This window comes from Dermacentor andersoni, chromosome 11, assembly GCF_023375885.2.
Source record: "Dermacentor andersoni chromosome 11, qqDerAnde1_hic_scaffold, whole genome shotgun sequence".
In the NCBI taxonomy this organism is placed as follows: Eukaryota; Metazoa; Arthropoda; class Arachnida; order Ixodida; family Ixodidae; genus Dermacentor; species Dermacentor andersoni.
Window position 1 is genome coordinate 100,649,515 of NC_092824.1, and position 27,635 is coordinate 100,677,149.

The following is a 27,635-nucleotide window of genomic DNA, read 5'->3' on the forward strand; positions in this document are numbered from 1 at the left end:
TTGAACAGCGCAACAATATACGTGTGGTGACTTCGGTACGAAAGACATGGTAGGGCTATAACGAAGACTTTATCCTTCTAGCAAAGCTCATCTCAAGCACCGCACTGCTTACGTTGCATGGGTATAGGTAGAATCTATGAAATTTGACAATAAATCACCAGAGATAACGCAGCGTGCAGTCTTGCCTACCTTAAGTAAACGTAGAATGGGTGTGAGCTCAATGTTATCAGGCTTACAGCAATCACCGAAAGACAAAAGAAAGGCAAATGTTTCGTATTCATAGGAATGAACTCAAGAGAGATGAAGTAAGAAACATACGGCTGGTGGGTTTGTCATGCGCCCGTAGCGCATGCCACCGCCTGTGCTGTCACGCAGGGAATCACGGTATCATGGAGTGGATGGCCTCGACCCTTCTGCATAACCTACAATTGCGACGCTTTCGTTTTGCTTTTCCCCTCTGATGAGACATAGTATTTAACCTCTCGTTTTCCAGAATGATTCATTTGTTGGGAGTTGGCGCTATGTCCGTGTGCTTCGCTTGCGTTTGCTTGTTTTTTTGGCTGTTCATCATTTACTGCCCATTAGTCTACTAATGTCATGGCACAAAACACCACGGTCCATATTTTTGTGTTTCAGCTGGTGTTGCTGTATATGGGACTACGTAGGTGAGCAACTATAATCGAGGGGCAGACGGCCAGTGGTTCGGAAGCAACATTTGGGGTGACCACTTCTAGGGCGATCACTTCTAGGGCGTTCACTTTCGGAGGCGATCCCACCTGATATGTGCGCGTATACGGCCGAAAGCGTTTCTGGCTCTGTGCCCAGCTCGCTGTCTAATGGTGCACAGAATACGGTTACAGTTTCTTGTCCTCACCTCTTTCACCGTGTTTCTCACATACGTGTGCATTGTCTTCTTTTTCATTGGTGCCGGCGACGAACGGTGCGACATCGACATGCTCGTTTCCCGCACGCATCTGTCGGAGGAAGACGATGCTCGCCTATCGTGCGTCATCACCAGGTCAGGCGGGGCAAGCAGCACTGGGGCCGACTGCACGAGTCAAACAAGCAAGGTGAGCGCTTCGAAGACGTGACGTGTAGAGTCGCAATATTTCCGTTTGTGTTTCTCTCTGCCAAAGTAATGACATATAAAAAGATTTCACCTACACTTAACTCGAATACGCCAATGCTTCTCGTTATTCTTAGCAAGGAAGTGCGAGCAAGAGGCTGTAAAACGTTATTTCATTATGTTTATTAAAATATAATCTAATTGTGAAGAAGAAGACGCGCCTCGCGGCACAGACACATCGCCAACGCGCGGCTCGGCTCCGCTCGCGCTGTTGATTACTGTCGCCTTTTTTGGACAGTGCTTCGGGCTGTCTCGCCGTTCCCGGTCGCTGCGCTTTTGCCTTAGGAGCCGCCAATAAACCTCTTCTCAATTGGTGGAGGTGCTGGGACTCAAACCCCGTCGCTTGTAACCCTGGAGCTGCGATCAAGAACGCTGTCGCCCGCCATGACCGACAGCTCATCCCAAACGGCGCCGACGCCACAGTCCGTCACTTGCACCGGCGTTGCACGACAACGCGACCCCAAGATCTTCAGCGGTGCAGACGACGAAGATGTAGAAGACTGGCTGGCGTCATATGAACGGGTGAGCGCGCACAACAAGTGGGATGATCCAGCGAAGTTAACCCACGTCATCTTTTATCTGGCTGGTGTTGCGCAACTCTGGTTTCACAACCACGAAAGTGACTTACCCACATGGTCAATTTTCAAGACAACCTTTACAGAAGTGTTCGGCCGACCCGCTGTTCGCAAACTGCGCGCTGAACAACGCTTGCGCGCCCGAGCACAGCAGACGGCAGAAACATTCACGAGCTACATTGAAGACGTCGTGGACCTGTGTAAACGAGTCAACGCGGCAATGCCCGAAGCTGAGCGAATTCACCATATACTGAAGGGCATCGATGACGGCGCTTTCCAGATGCTTCTAGCCAGGAATCCGCGCACTGTGTCCGAAGTCGTCAGCCTATGCCAAAGTTATGATGAGTTACGCAAGCAACGCGCTTCGACTCGGCGTGCTCTGGGCAGCGACGACTTGGTGGCAAGCCTTGACAGCATGTACGACCCATGCTCATTACTTCAACGGGTCAAGGACTTCGTGCGTGAGGAAGTTGCCCGCCAACTTTCTTTAGTCCCCTTCACTCAGGAGCCCACCTCCAGTCTTCCAAACACGCTCCGCACTCTCATCTCCGAAGAGGTCGCTCAGGTTGTCCCTTCCGCGCACCATCAGCCGCCTGCAGCCACGAATCTCAACTCTGCTCTGGCAGTGCAGCCTGTCGCGACTCCTCGCACCTATGCGCAGCCAGTCCTGCCTGTGGCTGCGCCTCTTACGTACGCGCAGGCAGTACGCAGGCCTCCGCCTGCGTCTTTCGCGACCCATTCCCAACCGGTGCCACCGGAAGCCCATGCTGCATCTTGGACCGCACCGAGAGCTAATCCTTGGAGGACGCCTGATAATCGTCCCATCTGCTATTCTTGCTGTACTCCTGGACACGTCGCCCGATATTGCCGACGTCGGCCTCAAGCCTTCGGCGACGCCTCTCGGCCCTTCCAGTACGGCAGCCAGCCCTTTCGCCAATACGCCACTCCTTCCCACCAACCGTATGCTCGTGCTGACCTTCCAGAATTTCCTTCGCGTCGCTCGCCATCCCCTCGCCGACGCTCGCTCTCCCCAATGCGTCGGCGACCCGCACCACCTGACCAGGAAAACTGAACGTCGCAGTTCACGAGGCAAGAACTGCGCCCCATTCGAACTGTCCAAGTCCTCGCGCCTGTCCTGCTAACGTGGTCGAAATTTGTGTAGAAGGTGTTCCTGCATTCGCTCTTGTGGATACCGGCGCAGCCGTTTCTGTGATAGCCGCCAAACTGTGCCGTTCGCTGCGCAAGGTGACCACGCCGCTTTCTGGACTGTCGCTTCGTACGGCAAGCGCTCAGCACGTCACTCCGCACGCAGCCTGTACTGTACGTGTGCTTATTCACGGCATTGTTTACATAGTCGAGTGCATTGTTCTTCCCACCTGCTCGCATGACGTCATCCTCGGATGGGACTTCTTATCCCGTCATAAAGCCGTGATCGACTGCGCACGCGCCGAAGTTGAATTTTTTCCTTGTGACGCACCCTCGCACGAAGATTGTGACCGCCCTTCTAAACTTACCGTGCGCGAGGACACAGATATTCCACCTGGCTCCTTCGCTCTCGTACCCGTCTCTTGCGATGCCATCACTGATGCAACGGTCCTCTTCACACCTTCCGACGTCTTCATGAGCCGTAAATCTCTCCGACTACCCTTCGCAACACTTGACATGGCTGGCGGCTGTAGCAATATATACTTCTGCAATCCCCTCTGTGCGCCGATTACATTGCTCGTTGGTGAATGCCTTGGCATCGTGGAACTCCTCGACTCTTCGTCTTTGGTTGACGTCCCCGGAGACTCTTTTGATGTCGACTCCGGCCAGTCGTCTTCGATTTCCGCGCTTGAAGAGACGTCCAAGGATGCATTCTCGAGTGCCATCGCCGATACCCTCACACCTGCCGAACGCGCCGACCTTCTTGATCTCCTGCACCACTTTAGAAGTTCATTCGACGTTTCACAACCTCACCTGGGCCGCACGTCGGAAGTGCAGCACTACATTGACACCGGTTCACATCAGCCGTTACGTCAACGACCCTACCGCGTCTCGGCCGAAGAGCGTCGTGTCATTACCACCCAAGTCGAAGATATGCTGCGCCGTGACATTATTCAACCTTCGCACAGTCCCTCGGCGTCGCCTGTCGTTCTCGTTCGCAAGAAGGACGGGTCTATTCGCTTTTGCGTCGACTACCGTCGGCTAAATAAGGTAACGCGCAAAGACGTCTATCCTTTGCCGCGCATCGACGACGCCCTCGACAGTCTTCAGGGAGCAGAATTCTTCTCGTCCCTTGACTTGCGTTCGGGGTACTGGCAGGTACCGATGGCTGCAGCCGATCGCCAGAAAACCGCATTCATTACGCCTGACGGCTTATATGAATTTAACGTAATGCCGTTCGGGCTTTGTAACGCCCCTGCCACCTTTGAACGACTCATGGACAACACGCTGCGTGGCCTCAAGTGGTCCATATGTCTGTGTTACCTCGACGATGTCGTGGTTTTCTCGCCTGATTTTCCGACTCACCTGCTCCGCCTCAGACTTGTTTTGACCTGTCTAACGAACGCTGGCCTCCAACTCAACCTCAAGAAGTGCCGCTTCGCCGCGCGAGAGCTCACCATTTTAGGCCACGTTGTGTCCAAGCGCGGCGTTCTACCCGATCCTGCAAAACTTCGAGCAGTCGCTGAGTTTCCGAAGCCTCAGACCATCAAAGAACTTCGGAGCTTTGTGGGCCTATGCTCATATTTCCGGCGCTTTGTTCGGAATTTCGCATCGATCATGGCGCCATTGACTCAGCTTCTGCGCGGTGACACCACCCTCTCCTCCTGGTCCCCTGCATGTGACTCCGCCTTCGCTACGCTGCGTCGTCTTCTCACCTCCCCACCTATTCTGCGCCATTTCGACCCGTCGGCTGCAACTGAGGTACACACAGATGCCAGCGGGGTCGGTCTCGGCGCCGTCCTCGCCCAACGAAAGCCAGGCTACCCCGAATACGTAGTCGCCTATGCGAGTCGCACGCTGACGAAGCCTGAGGCCAATTACAGCGTGACCGAAAAAGAGTGCTTGGCCTTAGTATGGGCACTTGGCAAGTTCCGACCATACCTGTACGGGCGCCCATTCGACTTGGTCACAGATCACCACGCGCTTTGTTGGCTTGCCAACTTGAAAGATCCCACTGGCCGCCTAGCCCGTTGGGCATTACGCATCCAGGAGTACGATATTCGCGTCGTATACCGCAGTGGGCGAACACACACCGACGCCGACGCTCTGTCTCGTTCACCTTTACCTCCAGACTCGGCCTGCGGAACAACTTCCGCACACTCCATCTCATCTCTCGACATGGACTCCTTTGCCACCGCACAACGTCGTGACCCGTGGATCGCTTCTCTTTTCGACTATCTTTCTGGATCATCGACCATGCCTGTATCCCGAACCCTCCGACGCCAAGCAGTTCATTTTGCCATTCGTGACCAGCTGCTCCACCGACGCAATTACTCTCCTGAAGGCCGTCGGTGGCTTCTGGTGATTCCCCGCAGCTTAAGGTCACAAATATGTGCCGCTTTCCACAACGATCCACAGTGTGGCCACGCCGGAGTCTTCAAGACGTACGAACGAATTCGCCACCGCTACTACTGGCGCGGCATGTACAATTTTGTACAAAAGTTTGTTCGGTGCTGTCTTGACTGTCAACGCCGCAAATCGCCGCCTTTACGCCCGTCTGGTGCCTTGCAGCCGCTCCCGTGCCCTGCCACACCCTTCGATCGCGTCGGCATCGACCTATACGGCCCGCTTCCTATGACGCCAGACGGCAATCGGTGGATCGTAGTTGCTGTCGACCACTTGACACGCTACGCCGAAACTGCTGCTTTACCAAGTGCTACGGCACGGGATGTAGCCTTTTTTGTTCTACATCGCTTCGTGCTTCGACACGGCGCACCTCGAGAACTCCTCAGTGATCGAGGTCGCGCCTTCCTCTCCGAAGTCGTCAAAAGTTTGCTCTCGGAATGCCGCATTATTCATCGGACAAGCACGGCATACCACCCCCAGACTAACGGACTCACAGAGCGATTTAACCGCACACTTGGTGACATGCTGTCGATGTACGTGGCATCTGATCATGGTAACTGGGACCGCATCCTTCCATTCATCACGTTCGCGTACAACACCGCGATCCAGGCCACTACGGGATTTTCACCTTTCTTCCTCCTGTATGGCCGCCAGCCTACGCATACCATCGACACGCTCCTTCCATACCGTTCTGACGCCTCCGAGTGTCTACCTGTGTCCGACATCGCCCGACAGGCCGAAGAATGCCGCCAGCTAGCGCGCTCCTTTACGGCCGAGCAACAGCAGCGCCAGAAAGAAAACCGCACCGACACGCTTCCGAACACCACCTACGCTCCAGGTGTTCTTGTGTGGTTGTCTGTGCCTTTCCAGACTCCGGGGCTTTCCTCGAAACTCGTCCCAAAATTCGAAGGGCCTTACCGAGTCTTGGAGCAAACATCTCCGGTGAATTTTCTAGTTGAGCCACTGTCACCACCTGAAGACTTGCGCCGGCGTGGACGTGACATTGTCCACGTCTCGCGTCTGAAGCCCTACCACGACCCTCTGCCTCCTGATTCTTAAGGCGCCAGGATGGCTCTTTTTGTCCGGGGGGGAGATTGTGAAGAAGAAGACGCGCCTCGCGGCACAGACACATCGCCAACGCGCGGCTCGGCTCCGCTCGCGCTGTTGATTACTGTCGCCTTTTTTGGACAGTGCTTCGGGCTGTCTCGCCGTTCCCGGTCGCTGCGCTTTTGCCTTAGGAGCCGCCAATAAACCTCTTCTCATAATAAATATTTATAACTAGCGATGCCACAGTTATATTATATGACTCATGCTGCCACTACCAAAAAAATTGCAAACTGGGTGAGCTGGAACTTAACCAATGAATTAGCGCATGAAGAACACGGTACGAAGAAAATAGCAGATGTGCGCTGCCTGACAAGTAAAAGTTAATTAAAAATTAAATTATGGGATTTAACGTGCCAAAACCACTTTCTGATTATGAGGCACGCCATAGTGGAGTACTCCGGAGATTTCGACCACCTGGGGATCTTTAACGTGCACCTAAATCTAAGTACACGGGTGTTTTCGCATTTCGCCCCCATCGAAATGCGGCCGCCGTGGCCGGGATTCGATCCCGCGACCTCGTGCTCAGCAGCCCAACACCATAGCCACTGAGCAACCACGGCGAGTGATGGCTGCAATTATCACTCCAGAATCCTAGCAGTGAAATCAATCTTGTCTACGTACTTCGCTCACCGGTCGTATATGTTGTATAATGGTCGTACGACCGTCGTAAATTCTCCCAAATGTCGTACAATTTTGTTGGTTAATTTGTTAGTTAAAGGTATTTCGCTCTTAGTGAGTCGTCGTCGTTTAAACACATTGTTTATGTATTTCAACTCTTGCGCCGGAAATGTAAGCAATATTGTGCACCTCGCTCACACGCATTGGCGTGCGCATTTTTTTCTTTTAATTATTCGCCTCTCCCCACCTAGCCAGATTTGCTCCCTAAAACTTGTCATATACAAGCAACGTCTCGCCATTTAACATTGTAATTCCGGAACATACTTTCACATCAAGGAAAATAAAACAACTTGTTTACGTTCATTTCTGGCCATGGAGTACAGGTGCGAACAAAAGTAACCGGAACAAGGGACATGGTACCTGTGGTTGAACTGTATCACAATGCCCTCTAGCAGCCTAAAGGGAAAACGAGAAATTGGATTACGCATACTAGCAGGCCACAGGCCATTTCGGAGTGCCGCATAATGAATGAAAAAATGCTGACAGCTCATGTTTTTCAATCCCAATGCCCTCTAGCAGCTTTTAGGCTGCGAGAGGGCATTGAGCATTTAAATGCGGTCGGCCGCAGCTCCCGTGTTCCAGTTACTTTGGTCCGCAGATTCACATTCGCACAAAAAATTATAATCGTATGTTCTTTTAGCAAAAGCTCAATTAGTAAAGAATCATCTGGTAGGTTCTAAGCTGTCGGCAGCTGAACCATTGCCCCAGCGTATGAAAACGCTACTGCAGGCTGAGTTAAGTTTCCCTTGCTCAAATGAAATTTTTGAGCTCTCTAACTCACCGAAGCATAAATGATTCGGTGGGAATTTGCAACGTTTATGATCATCTTCTGTCTAGACAACAAATACAGGCAAGTCTCATAAGCACCAATGTGCACGATTGCTAGGACGGGGCAACTGCGCGGATAACGTCAGGCAGTTACGAAATTGTGACTGTGGCCGGCTGACACTCGAGCGAAGCCTGAGAGGGTGTTTTGTTGTTTGCTAGTTTTTTTATTATATTGTTACGGTGAAAGCACGGTAGTGACACTATTTACAGGGTATATTTAGAAGTGTAGCAAGCACTGGCCAAGACAGCGCCTATTCCGTAACGACTCGCGTCAGTGTGGACTTCGGTTTGGGCTGATGGTTCCAATTGGGCAAAAATGGGAAGCTTCGCGACGAGTGCAGTTAGCTCGGAGAAAACCGTGGCTGGTGCAGGACCCCAGGTAAAAGGGGCGTTTGCTTTCTTTGCCCACTCTCCCAGATTTCACGTGGGTGCTGATACTGGATTGGTTCGGCACATCGGCGGATATTTCGCCAAGCATTGTAAGTTGGCTTTGTCCTCGTGACATTTTTGCGTAGATGTCTAACACTGCGCATTCGCCTGTTTTAGTGCTTAAATTCCGGCCTCGCTTACAAACAGTGCAGTCTGCAGATACAAAAATATTCCATGAGGTTAAAGTTGACCTTGTTGGTAGATAATCGTATGCATTGTATGGGATTAAACGCTCCACAGGATGAAAGTAAACAAAATTGAACGCATCGCCCTTAGTTGTATAGCATTTGATTGAAGGCTTCCCTTAGGCTTCAGTAACGTAAGTCGAACATATGCTTACGATTTGCATAATCTTGTTTTCATGTGCCATGCATGGCACGTTATAGGTTGTACGACAGTGTGACGATATGGGAAAGAAATTTCTACTCCGGTCCATCCATTGGCATGAGCAACATTACTTTTTATATGCCCTGTTGGCCTTTCTTATAATTCATGTATGTATATGTTGTACTGTTTTGAGGAAAGCCATCAGCTGATAGGTTGCGCATTTAGTTTCTGCTCTTCACCTCGCTACTCGAGATACCATGGTATGCTACTCAGTTCTTGGCTGCTTGTACTTACAATGTATTTGTACTTGCCTTCTCGTGAACATAAAACTCTTGGTGAAAAAAGAATACTTCTGGGGCTCGTTGATAGTATGGTACAGAAATACTGATAGTGCATAAATGGAATAATAGCAGTGGGGCACGCAACCATAGCACGATCTTCTAACAAACGAACTCAGAGATAGGGAAAATATAATGTTCTATGTCATCCATACCAAGATACTATTAGTCTTTATGCGACAGCGCAACTAATGTATACGCTCACACACGATAAAATCAACAGCCATCTCCGCAATGTAATGTCCAACCGGAGTATTCACAGGAAAATAAATGATATCTCAATTCTTTATGAGCAATATGTCGCTTAATTTTGTTGGTTATTGTCCATAGTGACAGAATTGCTTCGCGTGGTGAACCATTTCACCTCATAATAGGCAGCGTAATAGGCAGTAATACGTCTATAAGCTAAGCTAACCGTTAAAATCTTAAGCAATGGAAAAGGAAGCTAAAGATAACAAAAAGGGGAAAAAACGAAGCAGTGGTCATAATCACCAGCAGCCAATTTATGTTCTTTTCCAGCAATATCCAGCAGCACTTGTCTTGCGGGAGCTGATTATAATTTCCGCCATCTAATTTCCCGCCGAGCTCCACTGAACTTCCGTTCAATTGGCACCCGTACTGTAACCGTAATAAACCACTGGTTATCTCTCCTACGCACTGCACGTCCGACCAGTTTTATACTTTCCTTTTACTGTTAAAATATTGGCATCCCCTGTATGCTTTATAATTGGCAGTACTGTCCTCCGGTAGCTGAACGTTATCTCTGCTTTATCTTTTCAAGATTTCTTGTTATTCCAGAAGTCACCATCATCATCAGCCTGGTTACGCCCACTGCATGGCAAAAGCCTCTCCCATACTTCTCCAACTACCCCGTTCATGTACTAATTGTGGCCATGTCGTCCCTGCAAACTTCTTAATCTCATCCGCCCACCTAACCTTCTGCCGCCCCCTGCTAGGCTTCCGGTCCCTTGGAATGCAGTCCGTAGCCCTTAATGACCATCGGTTATCTTCCGTCCTCATTACATGTCCTGCCCATGCCCATTTCTTTTTCTTGATTTCAACTAAGATGTCATTACCTCGCGTTTGTTCCCTCACCCAATCTGCTCTTTTCTTATTCCTTAACGTTACACCTATCATTCTTTCCATAGCTCGTTGCGTCATCCTCAACTTAAGTAGAACCCTTTTCGTAAGCCTCCAGGTTTCTGCCCCGTACGTGAGTACTGGTAAGAAACAGCTGTTATACACTTTTATTTTGAGGGATAATGGCAACCTACTGTTCATGATCTGAGAATGCCGGCCAAACGCACGCCAGCCAATTCTTATTCTTCTGATTATTTCAGTCTCATGATCCGGATCCGCGGTCACTACCTGCCCTAAATAGATGTATTCCCTTATCACTTCCAGTGCCTCGCTACCTATCGTAAACTGCTGTTCTCTTCCGAGGCTGTTAAACATTACTTTACTTTTCTGCAGATTAATTTTTAGATCCAGTCTTCTGCTTTGCCTCTCCGGGTCAGTGAACATGCATTGCAATTGGTCCCCTCAGTTACTAAGCAAGGCAATATCATCAGCGAATTGCAAGTTACTAAGGTATTCTCCATTAAATCTTACCCCAATTCTTCCCAATCCAGGTCTCTGAATACCTCCTGTAAACACGCTGTGAATAGCATTGGCGAGATCGTATCTCCCTTCATGACACCTTTCTTTATTGGGATTTTGTTGCTTTCTTTATGGAGGACTACGGTGGCTGTGGAGCCGCTATAGATATCTTTCAGTATGTTTACATACGGCTCGTCTACACCCTGATTCCGTAATGCGACCATGACTGCTGAGGTTTCGACAGAATCAAACGCTTTGTCGTAATCAATGAAAGCTATAAATTAGTGTTGGCTATATTCCGCACATTTCTCTATCACCTGATTGATAGTGTGAATATGGTCTGTTGTTGAGTACCCCTTACGGAATCATGCCTGGTCCTTTGCTTGGCAGAAGTCTAAGGTGTTCCTGAGTCTATTTGCGATTACCTTAGCGAATATTTTGTAGGCAACGACAGTAAGCTGATCGGCCGATAATTTTTCAAGTCCTTGGCGTCCCCTTTCTTATAGCTTAGGATTATGTTAGCGTTCTTCCAAGATTCCGGTACGCTCGAGGTCATGAGGCATTGCGTATACAGGGTGGCCAGTTTTTCTAGAACAATCTTCCACCATCCTTCAATAAACCTGCTGTTACCTGATCCTCCCCAACTGCCTTCCCCCTTTGCATAGCTCCCAAGGCTTTCTTCAGTTCTTCCGGCGTTACATGTGGGATTTCAAATTCCTCTAGACTATTCTATCTTCTATTATCGTCGTGGGTGCCACTGGTACTGCATATATCTCTATAGCACTCCTCAGCCACTTGAACTATTTCATCCATATTAGTAATGATATTGCCGGATTTGTCTCTTAACGCATACATCTAATTCTTGCCAATTCCTAGTTTCTTCTTCACTGCTTTTAGGCTTCCTCCGTTCCTGCTTTTTCACTGCTTTTAGACTTCCTCCATTTTTCCTTTCAATTCTATCCATATTATACTTCCTTATATCAGCTGTCTTACGCTTGTTGATTAACTTGGAAAGTTCTGCCAGTTCTGTTCTAGCTGTAGGGTTAGAGGCTTTCATACATTGGCGTTTCCTAATCAGATCTTTCGTCTCCTGCAATAGCTTACCGGTATCCTGTCTAACGGAGTTACCACCGACTTGTTTTGCACACTTCTTAATGATGTCCATGAGATTGTCGTTCATTGCTTCAACACTAGAGTCCTCTTCCTAAGTTAAAGCCGTATACCTGTTCTGTAGCTTGATCCGGAATTCCTCTATTTTCCCTCTTACTGCTACCTCATTGATCTGCTTCTTATGCACCAGTTTCTTTTATTCCCTCCTCAGATCTAGGCTAATTCGTGTTCTTACCATCCTATGGTCACTGCAGCGCACCTTTCCGAGCAGGTCCATATCTTGTATGATGCCATGGTTAGCGCAGAGTATAAAGTCTATTTCATTTCTAGTCTCGCCATTCGGGCTCCTCCACGTCCACTTTCGGCTATCCCGCTTGCGGAAGAAGGATTTCATTATCCTCATATTATTCTGTGCTGCAAAGTCTGCTAATAGCTCTTCCCTGCTATTCCTAGTGCCTATGCCATATTCCCCACTGACTTCTCTGCAGCCTGCTTCTTGCCTACCTTGGCATTGAAGTCGCCCATCAGCATAATGTTCTTTTTTTACTTTACCCATCGCCAATTCCACGTCTTCATCGAAGCTTTCGACTTCCTAGTCATCATGACTAGATGTAGGGGCGGAGACCTGTACGACCTTCAATTTGTACCTGTTATTAAGTTTCACAACAAGACCTGCCGCCCTCTCGGTGATGCTATAGAATTCCTGTATGTTACCAGCTATATTCTTATTAATCAGGAATCCGACTCCTAGTTCTCGTCTCTCCGCTAAGCCCCGGTAGCACAGGACGTGCCCACATTTTAGCACTGTATATGCTTCTTTTGTCCTCCTAACTTCTCTGAGCCCTATTATGTCCAATTTACTGCCCTCTCATTCCTCAAATAGCACTGATAGACTCGCTTCACTGGATAACGTTCTAGCGTTAAACGTTGCCAGGTTCAGATTCCAATGGCGACCTGTCCGCCATTGAGCAGGATTGGCCACCCTGGTGCAGTACTTGGCCACAACCTCCCATTTTTACATACGGCTCGTCTACACCCTGATTCCGTAATGCCTCCATGACTGCTGAAGTTTCGGCTGAATCGAGTGCTTTCTCGTAAGCAATGAAGGCTATATTAAGGGTGGGTTATATTCGGCAGGGGGGAACGGAAGAAACTGGTACATAAGAAGCCAATCAATGAGTTAGCGGTAAGAGGGAAACTAGAGGAATTCCGGATCAAGCTACAGAAGAGGTATTCGGCTTTAACCCAGGAAGAGGACCATAGTGTTGAAGCAATGAACGACAATCTTATGGGCATAATTAAGGAGTGCGCAATAGAAGTCGGTGGTAACGCCGTTAAACAGGAAACCACTAAGCTATCGCAGGAGACGAAAGATCTGATCAAGAAACGCCAATGTATGAAAGCCTCTAACCCTACAGCTAGAATAGAACTGGCAGCACTTTCTAAGTTAATCAACAAGCGTAAGACAGCGGACATAAGGAACTATAATATGGATAGAATTGAACAGGCTCTCAGGAACGGAGGAAGCTTAAAAGCAGTGAAGAAGAAACTAGGAATAGGCAAGAATCAGATGTGTGCGTTAAGAGACAAAGCCGGCAATATCGTTACTAATATGGATGAGATAGTTCAAGTGGCTGAAGAGTTTTATAGAGATTTATACAGTACCAGTAACAGCCATGACGACAAGGTGAGAGAGAATAGGCTAGAGGAACTTGAAATCCCACAAGTAACACCGGAAGAGGTAAAGAACGCCTTGGGAGCTATGGAAAGGGGGAAGGCAGCTGGGGAGGATCAGGTAACAGCAGATTTGTTGAAGGATGGTGGGAACACTGTCCTAGAAAGATTGGCCGCCCTATATACACAATGCCTCATGACCTCGAACGTACCGGAATCTTGGAAGAACGCTAACATAATCCTAATCCATAAGAAAGGGGACGCCAAAGATTTGAAAAATTACAGACCGATCAGCTTACTGTCCGTTGCCTACAAAGTATTTACTAAGGTAATTGCAAATAGAATCAGGAATACCTTAGATTTCTGTCAACCAAAGGACCAGGCAGGATTCCGTAAAGGCTACTCAACAATAGACCATATTCACACTATCAATCAGGTGATAGAGAAATGTGCGGAATATAACCAAGCCTTATATATAGCCTTCATTGATTACGAAAAAGCATTTGATTCAGTCGAAACCTCAGCAGTCATGAAGGCACTACGGAATCAGGGTGTAGATGAGCCATATGTAAAGATACTGGAAGATATCTATAGCGGTTCCACAGCCACCGTAATCCTCCACAAAAAAAGCAACAAAATCCGAATAAAGAAAGGCGTCAGACAGGGAGATACGATATCTCCAATGCTATTCACAGCATGTTTACAGGAGGTATTCGGAGACCTGGAGTGGGAAGAATTGGGGATAAAAGTTGATGGAGAATACCTTAGCAACTTGTGATTCGCTGATGATATTGCCTTGCTTAGTAACTCAGGAGACCAATTGCAATGCATGCTCACTGACCTGGAGAGGCAAAGCAGAAAGGTGGGTCTGAAAATTAATCTACAGAAAACTAAAGTAATGTTTAACAGTCTCGGAAGAGAACAGCAGTTTACGATAGGTAGCGAGGCACTGGAAGTGGTAAGGGAATACATCTACTTAGGGCAGGTAGTGACCACGGATCTGGATCATGAGACTGAAATAACCAGAAGAATAAGAATGGGCTGGGGTGCGTTTGGCAGGTATTCTCAAATCATGAACAGCAGGTTGCCACTATCCCTCAAGAGGAAAGTGAATAACAGCTGTGTCTTACCAGTACTCACCTACGGGGCAGAAACCTGGAGGCTTACGAAAAGGGTTCTGCTGAAATTGAGGACGACGCAACGAGCTATGGAAAGAAGAATGATAGGTGTAACGTTAAGAAATATTTATTTATTAATTTATTAGTATTACCCTCAGGGCCAGAGGCATTACAGAGGGGAGTGGAACATAAAAAAAAGACACTATACAGGTTTTTCTTCTGCTAATACAATGTTAGCTGAAACGTGAAGCAACAAAAATTCAAGCAATTGACGGATAACAAATATAATTACATAGTTGGTTAGTTACATTGCAATACATTAGTGTTTAAAACATTATGAAACTGGGAATATTGAACAGTGGACGTAACTGCTCCAGGAAGGTGGTTCCAGTCCTGTGAGGTGCGGGGTACAAATGATTGATAACATGTTTGAGTTAAGCACGACATTATTCCCACCTTTTGTGCATGATCGAAACGAGGGGAAATGTATGATGGAGGAAGAATAAGGTCATTGTGTAGGGCGGGACTGTAGTATATCTTGTGGAAGAGACATAGGCGGGAAAACTTGCGGCGGCAGGCGAGGGACGCAAGCTGTAGGGACTCTTTCATTAAAGTGATACTGGCAGTACGGCTGTAGTTTCCTATAATGAAGCGGACAGAGTTATTTTGGACAAGCTCGAGGGCAGAGGTTAATATAGCAGTGCTGGGGTCCCAGATTGAAGAGGCATATTCGAGTTTACTTCGGACTAAAGATTTGTAAAGGAGGAGTTTTAAAGAAACAGGAGCAGATGAAAAATTGCGCCGGAGGTAACCTAACGAGCGGTTTGCATTGCTAATTATTTTGCTAATATGAAGAGACCAGGAAAGAGAGGAAGTTATGTGCACACCCAAGTAGCAATAGGATGTTACGGATTCGAGAGCGGAATTCTCGAGCAAGTAGGAAATGGGGTAAGAAGTTGTACGGGAGATGCGTAATGCCTTACATTTTGTAGTGTTGAGTTCCATCAGCCAGACTTTACACCAGTTAGATATACAGTTGATATCGTTTTGAAGGATCGTAACATCATTTTGGTCAATAATTTCTCAGAAGACTACGCAATCGTCGGCGAATAAGTGAATGTTAGAGGTCACGCATTGCGGCAAGTCATTAATATAAATGAGAAACAGGAGAGGGCCGAGCACTGAGCCTTGGGGCACGCCAGAATGAACTGGCTTCAACGGGGAATTATAAGTGTTAGCAGACACGAATTGTGAGCGTCCGGTTAGAAAATATTCGATCCAGGAGAGAAGTTTCCTATCAATGTTCAATTTGCTTAATTTAAAGAGAAGTAAACTGTGGCAAACGTTTTCAAAGGCTTTTGCGAAATCTAGGAAGACACAGTCAGCTATAGAACGACGATCAAGAATTGTATGTAGCTTGTGTGTAAAGGAAGCTAACTGTGTTTCGCAGGAAAGAGATCGGCGGAAACCATGTTGAGCCTTCGAAAAGAACGAGTTGGCATCAAGGAAATTAACAATGCTTGTGTAAAGAACATGTTCGATGATTTTACACGGGATACTAGTTAGTGAAATCGGGCGATAGTTTAGGGGTGAATTTTTGCTTCCAGATTTATGAACTGGAACCACCTTGCCGACTTTCCAGTCGGATGGCAGTGTGGATTCATCAAGTGATTGTTGGAATATTTTGGATAGCATAATACTAGAATATATTTTGGTACTTTTTAAGAATTTCGCATTGATAAGGTCAATTCCTGGGCTTGAGGACACTTTCAATGATTCGATAATTTTTTCGATGCCAAGGGGTTGTATAATTACTGGATCCATTGTTAGAGAGTCAAAACGCTGCACGTTGGGAAGTGTTGTAGACGAGGCTATAACAAAATTACGGCAAAAGAGCAGATTGGGTGAGGGAACAAACGCGGGTAAATGACATCTTAGTTGAAATCAAGAAAAAGAAATGGGCATGGGCCGGGCATGTAATGAGGAGGGAAGATAACCTATGGTCATTAAGTGTTACGGACTGGATTCCGAGGGAAGGGAAGCATAGTAGGGGGCGGCAGAAAGTTAGGTGGGCGGATGACATTAAGACGTTTGCAGGGACAACATGGCCACAATTAGTACATGAACGGGGTAGTTGGAGAAGTATGGGAGAGGCCTTTGCCCTGCAGGGGGCGTAACTAGGCTGATGATGATGATGATGATATTCGGCAGATTTCTATATCACCTATTTGATAGTGTGAATGTGGTCTATTGCTGAGTAGCCCTTACGGAATCTTGCCTGGTCCTTTGGTTGACAGAAGTCTAAGGTGTTCCTGATTCTATTTGCGATTACCTCAGTAAATACTTTGTAGGCCCGAAGTATGTGGTCCTTACATTAGTACTCGTGGAACGCAATGATTGTACTCAATTCATGGATAGCGGTACGCTGCCGATCAGAATCTCGCAATGTGCGCCGTAGGCAAACCAACCAATTTTATTTTCTGTAAATGTCCTTCCCTTCATCATGATCCGCTTTCACTCATGTTAATTTTAACCTTAATAATTGATTCCGTTGACTTAGTGATACCAGAGCAATCATACTTTAACTTGAACATTATTCCCAGGATAGGCAAAAATAAGATCATATACACGTGGGAATATCGGCACCAAACTGCGAGAAGCTTATAATCGAGAACTGATCCTTGTGCAAAACTCATCACAGACACCCCAGTCCATAGGCGGTATGAGGGGAAGATGAAATCTTTCACGTTCGACAGTCAGTCGGCAGACATTACTTAGGGAAAACTGCAAGCTTTGTTAAGCAAATTTCGTGTGATCGCAATTCAATACTTCGCTATGTTGGTGGCGTCGAACTTCCAGGCATTCAGACATCACCGAGATTTCAATTAAACTCAAATCTTGCATATTTATAATCAACTATGACGAAAGAGATACTCGAGGTAAAAGAGAAACACATTGGTGGTTTTCTTATGCGTTAGCGTCACATGACGTCGGTTCTTGTCTCACGTAATGAATAGCGGTATCATGGCTTGAGTCATTCTGCAAAGCCTATTATTTTGCACTTCGCTGATCCGTTTTGCTACGTGTGAACACAGCTGTTTGTTGCACCACCTGGCCAATGTCCGCGCCATAACTGCACTTTAGAACCTATTCAAATATTGTTGATATGGTATCAGCCGTACTGATTTGCATGTCATTGTCGATGCAGCCTTGACTCTTTATGTCCGCAGAAGCGCCATTTGCATCTCACGTAGCTATGGCATACCTGAGCAGTAGGCATCAGTGGTGACTAACAGATAAGCTTAAGAAAGTTAGAGGATCAATTAGGCAGACAGTCGTTTGCCTTGAGTATGTGGCAAACAAACTAAATGCGAACTCATTGGTTTTCACATGCGAGAATTCAACTTAGCCGGGTTCGTCCTAAAGGGGACTTATTGTAGTACACAAAATAATTGCCACGGCTTTCGAAATGCTGCAGATTAAGAACATCGTAAATAGTGTGAGCAAGTAAATATAGAATCCGGCAATAAAGAAAAAGAAAGCCATGATTGCTCAGTGGCTATGGTGTTGGGCTGCTCACCATGAGGTCGCGGGATCGTATCCCGGCCACGGCGGCCGCATTTCGATGGGGGTGAAATGCGAAAACACCGGTGTACTTAGATTTAGGTGCACGTTAAAGAACCCCAGGTGGTCGAAATTTCCGGAATCCCCCACTACGGCCTGCCTCATAATCAGAAAGTGGTTTTGTCACGTGAAACCCCATGATTTTTAGAATATTACCAACTCAATGTGTATGGATTCACACTTCACTCATTATTTTCAAATAGTTGGTGCAATGGCCACAGAAATGGCACAGGCGACTCAGAGGCTGCAATTGAGGTGCACATTGAGTTCCGGTATTGGTGAGCAGTAATGAAGCAAAGCGAAAGACAACCAAGGTGTTGCATGGAGACATGTCCTAATTGTGGAATTTAATCAGTGCATATCAGTATATCAGTGTCCATCTTTGCAAATACAAGGAATCAAAGGAGAATACGAGAAGCTATAATATGTAATGATTCCTTGCTTTTGACACTGTTTAATATTTTATTTCTCAGCAGCATCACCCATTGTAGCAAGTAGGTTAGTGGTTATGGCTAGTGGCTATGGCGTTGTGCGGCTGATCACAAGGTTGTGGGTTAAATCCTAACGGCAGTGACTACACTTCGACAGAGTTGAAATGATTAAAATGAAAAAAAAAACACTCGTGTACTTACAATTATGTGCGCGCTACAGAACCCCAGATGGACAAAATAAATCCGGAGTATACCAATTCTGTGTGCCTCATAATCAGGTTGTGGTCTTGACAGCACAAAACACGAAAACTTAATTTTTCCCAAGAATGTGGCTGATACTGCTAATAACAAAGACTTGGTGTCATACCAGCTAATGATGAACGACCAAAAGAACAAAAAGTGACAAGGATTGTTGCATGATATGACCGCAGCACGCAAATGTCAGGGTTATATTTGTGACCGTAAAATGTCTCAATCCTAGGGTGTGTCAGAGCAAAGGTTATACCATGCAAATTACAAGGGAAAGAATATGCAAAGAAAGTGTTGAACGAAAATGAAGTGGTCCTTTCCATGCATGTCCTGTTTTTCCTAATAACAGATATAGCACAACCTTTGCTTACATTTAAAAAATTGAGCAGCACGCTGAGAAACTAAGTTGATCTACATGGTATGTAGGGGATATGACCCCATACAGGTGGTATAAATATGAAATTCAACACCTACTCAAATTTAAAGAACTGGTTGATGCCGAAGTGTCACGTTTGAGAGAACTTTCTAATACCTAACAAGCTACTATTGTGAAGAAGGATAGGTCAGTGACACTTGGTTAATTTCATCGTGAAAACAAAATGTTCACAAATTACATTTGACAGGACGTCTGTTCGAGAAGGCAGACGATGTATGAGCAACAAGTTAGCTCGCAACTAAATATGGTTGGCTTGGAAATGGCTATACAAATCTCCAGTGGACCGCAGGCATGGGGCATTCTCTATGGAAGTCTGGCTCCAACATTATTAGCACACTGTTGCATCTGATCGTAATCAAATATTTAAAGAAATTTTGAATAGCAGATTATCGAATTCTGTAACTTGTTTCAGCGCAGTATTACATTCCACTTGGATTCAAAATTTCGGATGTTCATGCGCTTAAGAATATAATCAACTACTTGATAAATTAAAGCAGTACACTTCAAATATCTATTGGCATGGCTTGAGAAGCACTTGGAATTTGAAACTGGGATGAGTCTATGGTATGTGAATGCCGTTGATGCACATTGATGCAGACAAATGTCGTTTCGTGACTGAAATAAGTAGCAATCTTCACTTTAGTGCTGACGCGCGTGTGTAGAAACCAAACACCTTTTTCACACAGAAAGCACTTGGCAATTTATAGAATGTCTAAACAAGATCATGCAAATCGTTGAGGAAGGTAAATTTCATGGAAAAACTAGCAAGGGCTTTCATGAAGGTCAGAGAGCGGGAGACCATAGATAGATTTTGATTATGAAAGCGTGCACTTACATCCACAGGGCCATCATTTGTTCAAAGGATCCCGCCCTGTAGATGTCCATGGGCGTATTGTCCGGAGGACTCGGGTCGGAGCGCGTCCCTTTCGGCGCCGGATAACCTCGACCCATTTCTCGACTCACTGGCTGCACTCGAACATCGCCTCTGGTGACAGGTTGCACAGGGTTACCAGGTCCACTGCAGTGTGCAAGGTATAGTGTAAAGTTATTTATGCATTATTATTTTACTTTAGCCTCTTTAATGTGTCTTGTCCATTCTTCCGTCTTTCATTGCCTTTTTTTCGTGCTATACTGCTATATTCGGAACTCATCAATGAGCCCTCAGTATGCGAACAAACTGCCTATGTGCTCCTATTGCTTTATTTGGGCTTTTAATCAACTGCAATTTATAGGGTGCACACTATTCGCTCAAATTAAGTAGCGTCGTGAATACATTGGGGTGTGAAGACCGCTTCATATTAATGGTGAGAACGGAAGTTCCTCATTCGAGAACTATTGGAAAAGTATTCTATATTCAATTACTATTGCTTCTGACACTATTACATTTGTATTTGATTAGGTTTTCAAAATTGCTACTCACATGCACCTAATGAAAGTCAAGTACAAGAAAATACTGAATGAGAAAGATGAAAGTGGGTGTTATGATTGTCCCCAAAATATAGCAGGCATATATCGCGCTCATTCATAGCTTGTGCGACGGCTGCCTGTGATCTGGTGCACTGTTAGCTTTCAGGGGCGTATACGTTAATAGCCGGAAGAAACGTAGGCTCACGTTCTTTTTGTAGCGGCTCCAGATTGCTGGACAAGGAACGTCGATGTAGGAGAAGTGCGGGAGCATTCCACGTCGCTTGACGTGGTACGCCATGTGAGCCATCGATATAATGAACACTGCAAGAAGAAAGAGAAAATAGTGATATGTAACTTGGCATTTTTGTTTAGTCACTTGGTTAGATGCAAACTATGAAGGCACTTAGTATCCATTCAAATGTTCATGGCTGCTTGCGTCACTGAACTACAGTTCACAATTAGTACTAGATTTAATACTACAGGCAATGTATATATACTGTTTGCCTTGCATGTGCTGCAAAACAAGCCTCAAATTACATCTTGTAAGAAAGTTTGCTGGTAGGCAGTGCTGACACAACAAAACAAAACTTAGTGACATGGAAGGAACACTTCATATTTACATGAAGTCTGCCGCATCAAGGCAACAGGAGCAGATCTAATCACTGACTATTCATGCTTGGGTATTTGCTGCTATTAGTGATATTGCAGGATCGAATCCGGGCCGCGGCGGCCGCATTTCGATGGGGGCGAAATGTGAAAACACCCATGGACTTAGATTTAGTCGGACGTTAAAGAACCCCAGGTGGTCGAAACTTCCGGAGTTTAATACTGCGTCGTCCGTCATAATCAGAAAGTGGTTTTTACACGTAAAACACCACAATTTTGATTAGTGGTATTGCATGGCATCAGACTTCTTTGTCTGTCAATTAGTCTCTCGACAAAAATCGCCCAACTGGATTTAATTGCTTGAATCATAGCTACAACCTGCGTGTGATGTTGTCACCTTTCTTTGCCCATTCGCCAGAACAGTTGGGAGCAAGTTACCATATTCTCCTAAAATAACATTTTGCAGATAGTCTACACGGCTGTATGCTGCAGGCGGCGATCTACCTCATGTGATAATGGCGAACATATCATAGTTGGGTGGGTGGATGGTCATGATCAGGATGCGAGCCCTGGCGGCCTGTCGGACATAATCGATGAGCGAGAAATAGTTTAGGATGGGCAGGAGAGAAATCGTTTGGTCTAACAATGCAAAATTTGCATTAACACATGAGAACTGCCTGCATGAACGTCATAAACATCTCTGAATCTAAGTGTGTCACCAGCAGCAGGCATCATCAATAGACAATGTTGTGCCCTGGCTTGAAATGCACTGCGTAAGACTGTGGCAAGAGGTATTAGCAGTTAGAGTAGGCGAGAACGTATGGTGGCATTGAATGTCATTGAATGTGCATAAGCCCTGACAGTTTCGCCCGGAGCTCGTGGGATTGTCTCGCATGGAGTCGTGTCGTATCGATTACAGTGGATAAGTGGTTTGCGTACACTGCCCACAGACGGCGCACCTCCGGCATTGTATTGTAGAGACAAGGGGCTCACATGTTTCATACTGGTTAAGCTATAAAACACTAATGCCGATTGCAAAAGTTTAGGATGCTCATGTGAAAGACAAACACGAAGGTGAAGTTCTTTTGCCCTAGCTTTTATATGGACCCATGTTGTACTGTTTGCCAGTCAATGTAGTAACGTAGTAGTAATTGTTTGTTTATAGACAATTTAACAAAGAAATGAAGGGCACGAAATTACTCCTGACTGCCCTGTAACGTCATTGTAACTGTTTAGCGTGGTAAATGAATCAATAAGCTCGGGCTGTGATCCTCACTCCGGCCTTGGTATCACTCCCAGGTCCACCTGGCTCCTGGAGCAGTAAGGTGAACAGCATCCGTTGCCCCATACGCATGTGGCAGCTGCGAACAAGGTACGTAGCACAGTGCTCCAGCCGTGCTGGTGACGTGAACACTGCGTGATGTCTCCGCGTAGCCGGCTACTCTACTTTAAATGTCGGTTGGCCAGGTTGTCCAGCAGGGTGCAACCTTCTTGTTCTGCACATAGAAGAGCAAACATACATTGTTTAAGTAGCTAGGCCGCTCATTCGAGCAGATACGTATGTTTTGCTACGTTTTGACATTATTTAATGTCAGCGATGTGCCGTTTCCGCAGTACTTGAAGCTAACAATTACTGATGTATGGCTGTAGATGTCAATGTAAACGAATTCATCGCTTTGATAAACCGAAATGCAAGGTTGCGCTCTATGGCTTATTGAACATGCGAAATGTCTAAGGTAAAAGAAACACAAAAAGCGACGTTCAAGTGCGCAAATCAGTGACGGCAAACTGGAAGGCAGCCGGGTCGGCAGACGGATCTCAGTACGCCTTTCACGGCCGCACTGTTGGCACAACGGCGTGCTTAGTCTTACACATCCAGTACTCAGTGAGTGCGACATGGCTTGGCGGTACGACATGCTTCCCCGGAGATACTAATCGCGATCCACGAAAGGCATAATCGACGCACATTCGACATGGGCGCAAATGCACAAGTAAACGGCCGAGAGCCCCGGCACATTTCCAAAGCATTTCCAGCGGCATGCGACAGAGGACAGCACAACACAGCAAAGTGAAACAGGCAGATTGGTAACGAAAGCATGCTGTAAGGTATATTTCTTTTGTGAACGTAACATTTTCCGTCTAATTCTGAGCTTAGGAATAATTTGTTAGTACTGAACTTCATAACGCACTATCAGGGGTAGTTTCAGCGTAAATTCGAACGTGATCTATTCTGAAATTATTGAAACATATTGTTCCGTTTCCAAGTTCACCTGCATTTGTAATGTGCTTTAAGTTAACATTCTAAAAGGAACGCTCGTGACTGCTATTATATGCTTAAAAGCAGGCTACATAGCAATTAGATTCCATAAAATTACGTTAACAAGCATTCCAATGAGTCATTTTTGGATCATGTTTCTATTTATGCTGATGGTACAGGGATTCAAATGCGGAATATAGCCGATTTGAAAAAAAAATTAGGCATTCATGCCAACAGCATGGAATTTCGGGACTGCCTATGAAATGGTTCGTTAAGCTAGCTTGTTGTGCGCCTTGCAGTCGGAGCAGATAAGAAGCACTCGTTTCTGTACCAGAATTCACGTACTGTACCGATATATTACTTGGATTAATGCTTCTGGCAAACTTTGCCTACCTTCACAGAGCAGTAGTATACCATTGACTGGTCAATATTTGAAATATTCAGAGTTGATTGATATTATTAAGATGGGCCATAATATGGCTTATATAGGTGCACGTTAAAGAACCCCAGGTGGTCTAAATTTCCGGAGTGCTCCACTACGTCGTGCCTCATAATCAGAAAGTGGTTTTGGCACGTAAAACGCCATAATTAGAAAATGGCTCATATTTCCGGGCTAGAATTGTCCCGCATGGAGCACGCGGGTTGGGCTGCGTGCATGTCACCGAAAGTCAACCATACTTACGTGGTTTCGCGCGAGAATTTTGGGACGTTCTAATGTTTAGATAATGTATCTTGGTCTAATTTGTATGAACTGCGCCATTTGTATTCTTGCTTGGCGATCCGCATTATAAGTACTTATACTAAAACACTTTATAGGCATTATAAGTATTTTCCTTTAGACATCTTAGGGCACGTGCTTACTAATATCGCGCATGCTATGATGCGTTGTACTTTGAGTGTCACATTGTTTCTTACCGCACATTGTGTGTCATGTTTTTTTTGTACTTGTCACCATAAAGTGTTGTTAACAGTGTAAATCCCCCTACCACATTGTTCCGATGAGTAGCCTGTAAGGCACGGTAAATAAATAAATACATAAATGAACAAACACAAAAATATAAATAAAATAAATAAGTAAATAAATAAATAAATAAATTGTTCTATAATGATTTTCGATCTATGGTCGACGCCCCGTACGCGACGCTAAGAACCAGGGTGCGTAAATTTCCTCTTCCCACTGTCCCTACCACCGACTCTCTATTAAACAGTATGCAAATTCATGAAAACTGAGAAAACACGCCACAAGCATTTTTTCTGCCTAAAGGTGTTGGCAAACCTCTACGTTTTTTTTTACATTTCCAGAGCAACGTGCTCACCGTAAGTGGCGATGATGGCGAGGATCTCCCCACCACGGACTTGGAACGACAATCCCGCGATCGGGAGAAACTTGCTGCCAGACCGCCGAACAGCCGCTGACCCAGCCTGTAGAAGCTCAGCTGGAACATCAGGTCTCGAACTTGCGTGACAGTGGCCACATTTATCGTCACGACAACGAGGCAATTCACACACTTGTTGGAAATACCGGCAAACGCTTGGTCACACAAACACACAAATAAAGAGACTCAAGACAGCGCTGGTCACAAGACCAGAAGAGGACGACGATGGCGGCTTTTAGCGCCGATGACGTGCAAGACGACTCATGCTTTTGTACCACGAGTCTAACTAATAAGTATTTCCGGGGTAGATCTTCCGTAGCCTCAGGAGAGGTTGGGGCGGTTCATCGAAATAGAGCATCGGTAACACAGGCTCACCAAGTTACGCTGTTGGTAACGGCAGAGGAAACGCAAGGAGTGAAACGTTGGTGGATGGCATGAATAGTCCAAAGAACGGAAAACCACGCACGACGGCAAAATGTGATGTTCATGGGAGCGTATTCTATTCGCGCACTGTTTTTCACCAAGTCACCAAGGTGTTCCGGGACTCGTTTAAGCCTGTACTGCACAACGCAGATTCTGTGTAGTGCGCGTTAGAGACTTTGTAATTTAAATTTATGCACGTGGAACACAAGTAGTGATATCAATTCATAATCAGGGTATCTTTATGTCCAGCGTTCTCCCATTACCGCTATCCTGTGCCAGCTATTTCCAACTTGCACGTGCGAATTTTCTCATCATCCCACCTCGACTGCACTTTACTTTTCTTGGCACCCATTCTGTAACTATTACGGTCCACCGGTTATCCATTCTACGCATTACATAGCCAGCCCCGCTCCATTGTTATCTCTTCATGTCGATTACAATAGCGGCTATCCTTGTTCACCGTCTGATCCACAGCGCTCTTTTCTTGTCTGCTAATGTTACGCCTAACATTCTTCGTCCCATTGCTCTTTCTGCGGTCTTGTTCTCGAACTTATTGTCAACCTCGATGTTTCGGCCCCATACGTTGGCACCGGTAGAATGCAGTGATTGTATACCTTTATTTTCTGCGATAGTGTTATGTTCCCAGTCAGGACGTGACAATGCCTGTCGTAAACGCTCCAACCTATTTTTAATCTCCTGTAAATTTCCTTCTCTTGATCAGTGTCTCCTTCGACTTTAGATATAGGTAAAGAGATACCTTCACAGACTCTAGAGGCTGGCTGGCAATCCTGAACTTTGGTTCCCGTGCCAGACTATTGATCATCTTTGCCTTCTGATATTGATATTGAACTACACTATTACACTTTTTCAGTTAAGGCCCTCAAGCATTTGTTGCAATTCCTCCCAAAAGTTGCTCAACCGGACGTCGTCTGCAAACAGAAGGTTGCCGAGATGTTCGCCGTTGAACCTCTCTCCTAAGCCTTCACATTTTAACAGCTTCAGTACTTCGAAGCATGCAGTAATAGCATTAGAAATATTGCGTCTATTTGCCTGGCTCCTTTCTTTATAGGTGACTACTTTTCATATGGAGAACAAAGGTAGCTGTGGTTTCTTTTTAGATATTTCGCAAGATATTCACGTACGCCTCCTGCACTTTTTGATTGCGTAATGCCTCTATGAAAATGCATTTTATTCAGCAGAGATACCAGCAGTCATAATCTATGAAAGCCTTGTGGAGAGATTGCTTGCACTCTGGAGATTTCTCCATTACCTCATTGATGACAAGGGGTTGACGTTGTAGAACACCACTTCTTGAAGCCAGCCTGTTTTGTTGCTTGACTGAAGTCAAATGTTGCGCTTATTCTATTTCAAGTTACCGTCATGAATTGGCTGGAACGAAGTGTCCGGTGTGACGAGCTTAGGAATCCAATTACAAATTGGAGTGCTAACTATCTTGACCCAAACCTTTAAAGACTCAGTACTAGTATGACCTCCACGGCGAGATATCAAGAAAATTCTCCGCATTTTCTTCGATGTAGAACTTTAATGGGGAGCACTTAACACTAATGGCGAAATACTGTTGCCGTCGGCGTTTTTTTGCATGCTTTCAATAGCAAACTTTGCAGCGTAAGTATTCGAAAACGTCAGGAACTAGCGCCCTCATTAGCGGACAACGAAGCCTGATGTGACACGTTGCTTCTACTGCTGTTCGTAGCGCATCTTGAAGACATACCACAGGTTAAGTACGTTGAAAAAAATCTAATGACTCATGACGCGGGCCTCTGAAGAGGCGCCGGTGTATTCATTGTGTAGTCGGCAAAGGTACGTTCGCCATTGGCATTCTGCGTAAGCTAAGCAATCGGCGTATATGATTGAGCCACTTAAATGATGCACGTACTTTCCTGCTGTGTTGCAGTTTCATCGCGTACTTTTTTGCGGGTGCTCCCCCTTCTCTTTCGCTTAACCGGCGGCTTCCTTAAAGCTGTTCCAAACATTCTGCCTCTGAAATTTCGATTGTCTTCTCTCGTGCAGTTACCGCCTTTCGGCTGACAAACGTTCTTAAGCATTTAGGAGTCTCCGCTAAGAGCTTCTGAAACAATTTTCATTTCCATACCAGAGTTAACATCCATGCTTCCGATATGCTGCCGATACCCGGAAACTTCTGTTTGGTTAATGATGAAATCGTTGTTTTATTGTATTTTCGTCATTTCGGCGAGCGCGAACATGTGGACTACGTAAAGCTAAAGTTTACAGGCACTCTCTTCATTTTATTGGTGTGAGCGCGTGCACATGTTTCACAACCAGAAAAATGGTTTGCCTCGTGTAAGAACGTTCACGGCTTTGAAATAAACTTGTCTTAAATTAA

General features: G+C 46.0%; 1 long non-coding RNA gene across 1 annotated transcript; it reads left to right on the forward strand.

The window, feature by feature from the left end:
* Positions 1-27,635, forward strand: LOC140214032 (uncharacterized). The gene is made up of 5 exons (XR_011890944.1): positions 1-1,070; positions 8,284-8,345; positions 20,045-20,233; positions 22,514-22,586; positions 24,774-27,635. It is a non-coding gene; the product is annotated as an uncharacterized lncRNA (long non-coding RNA).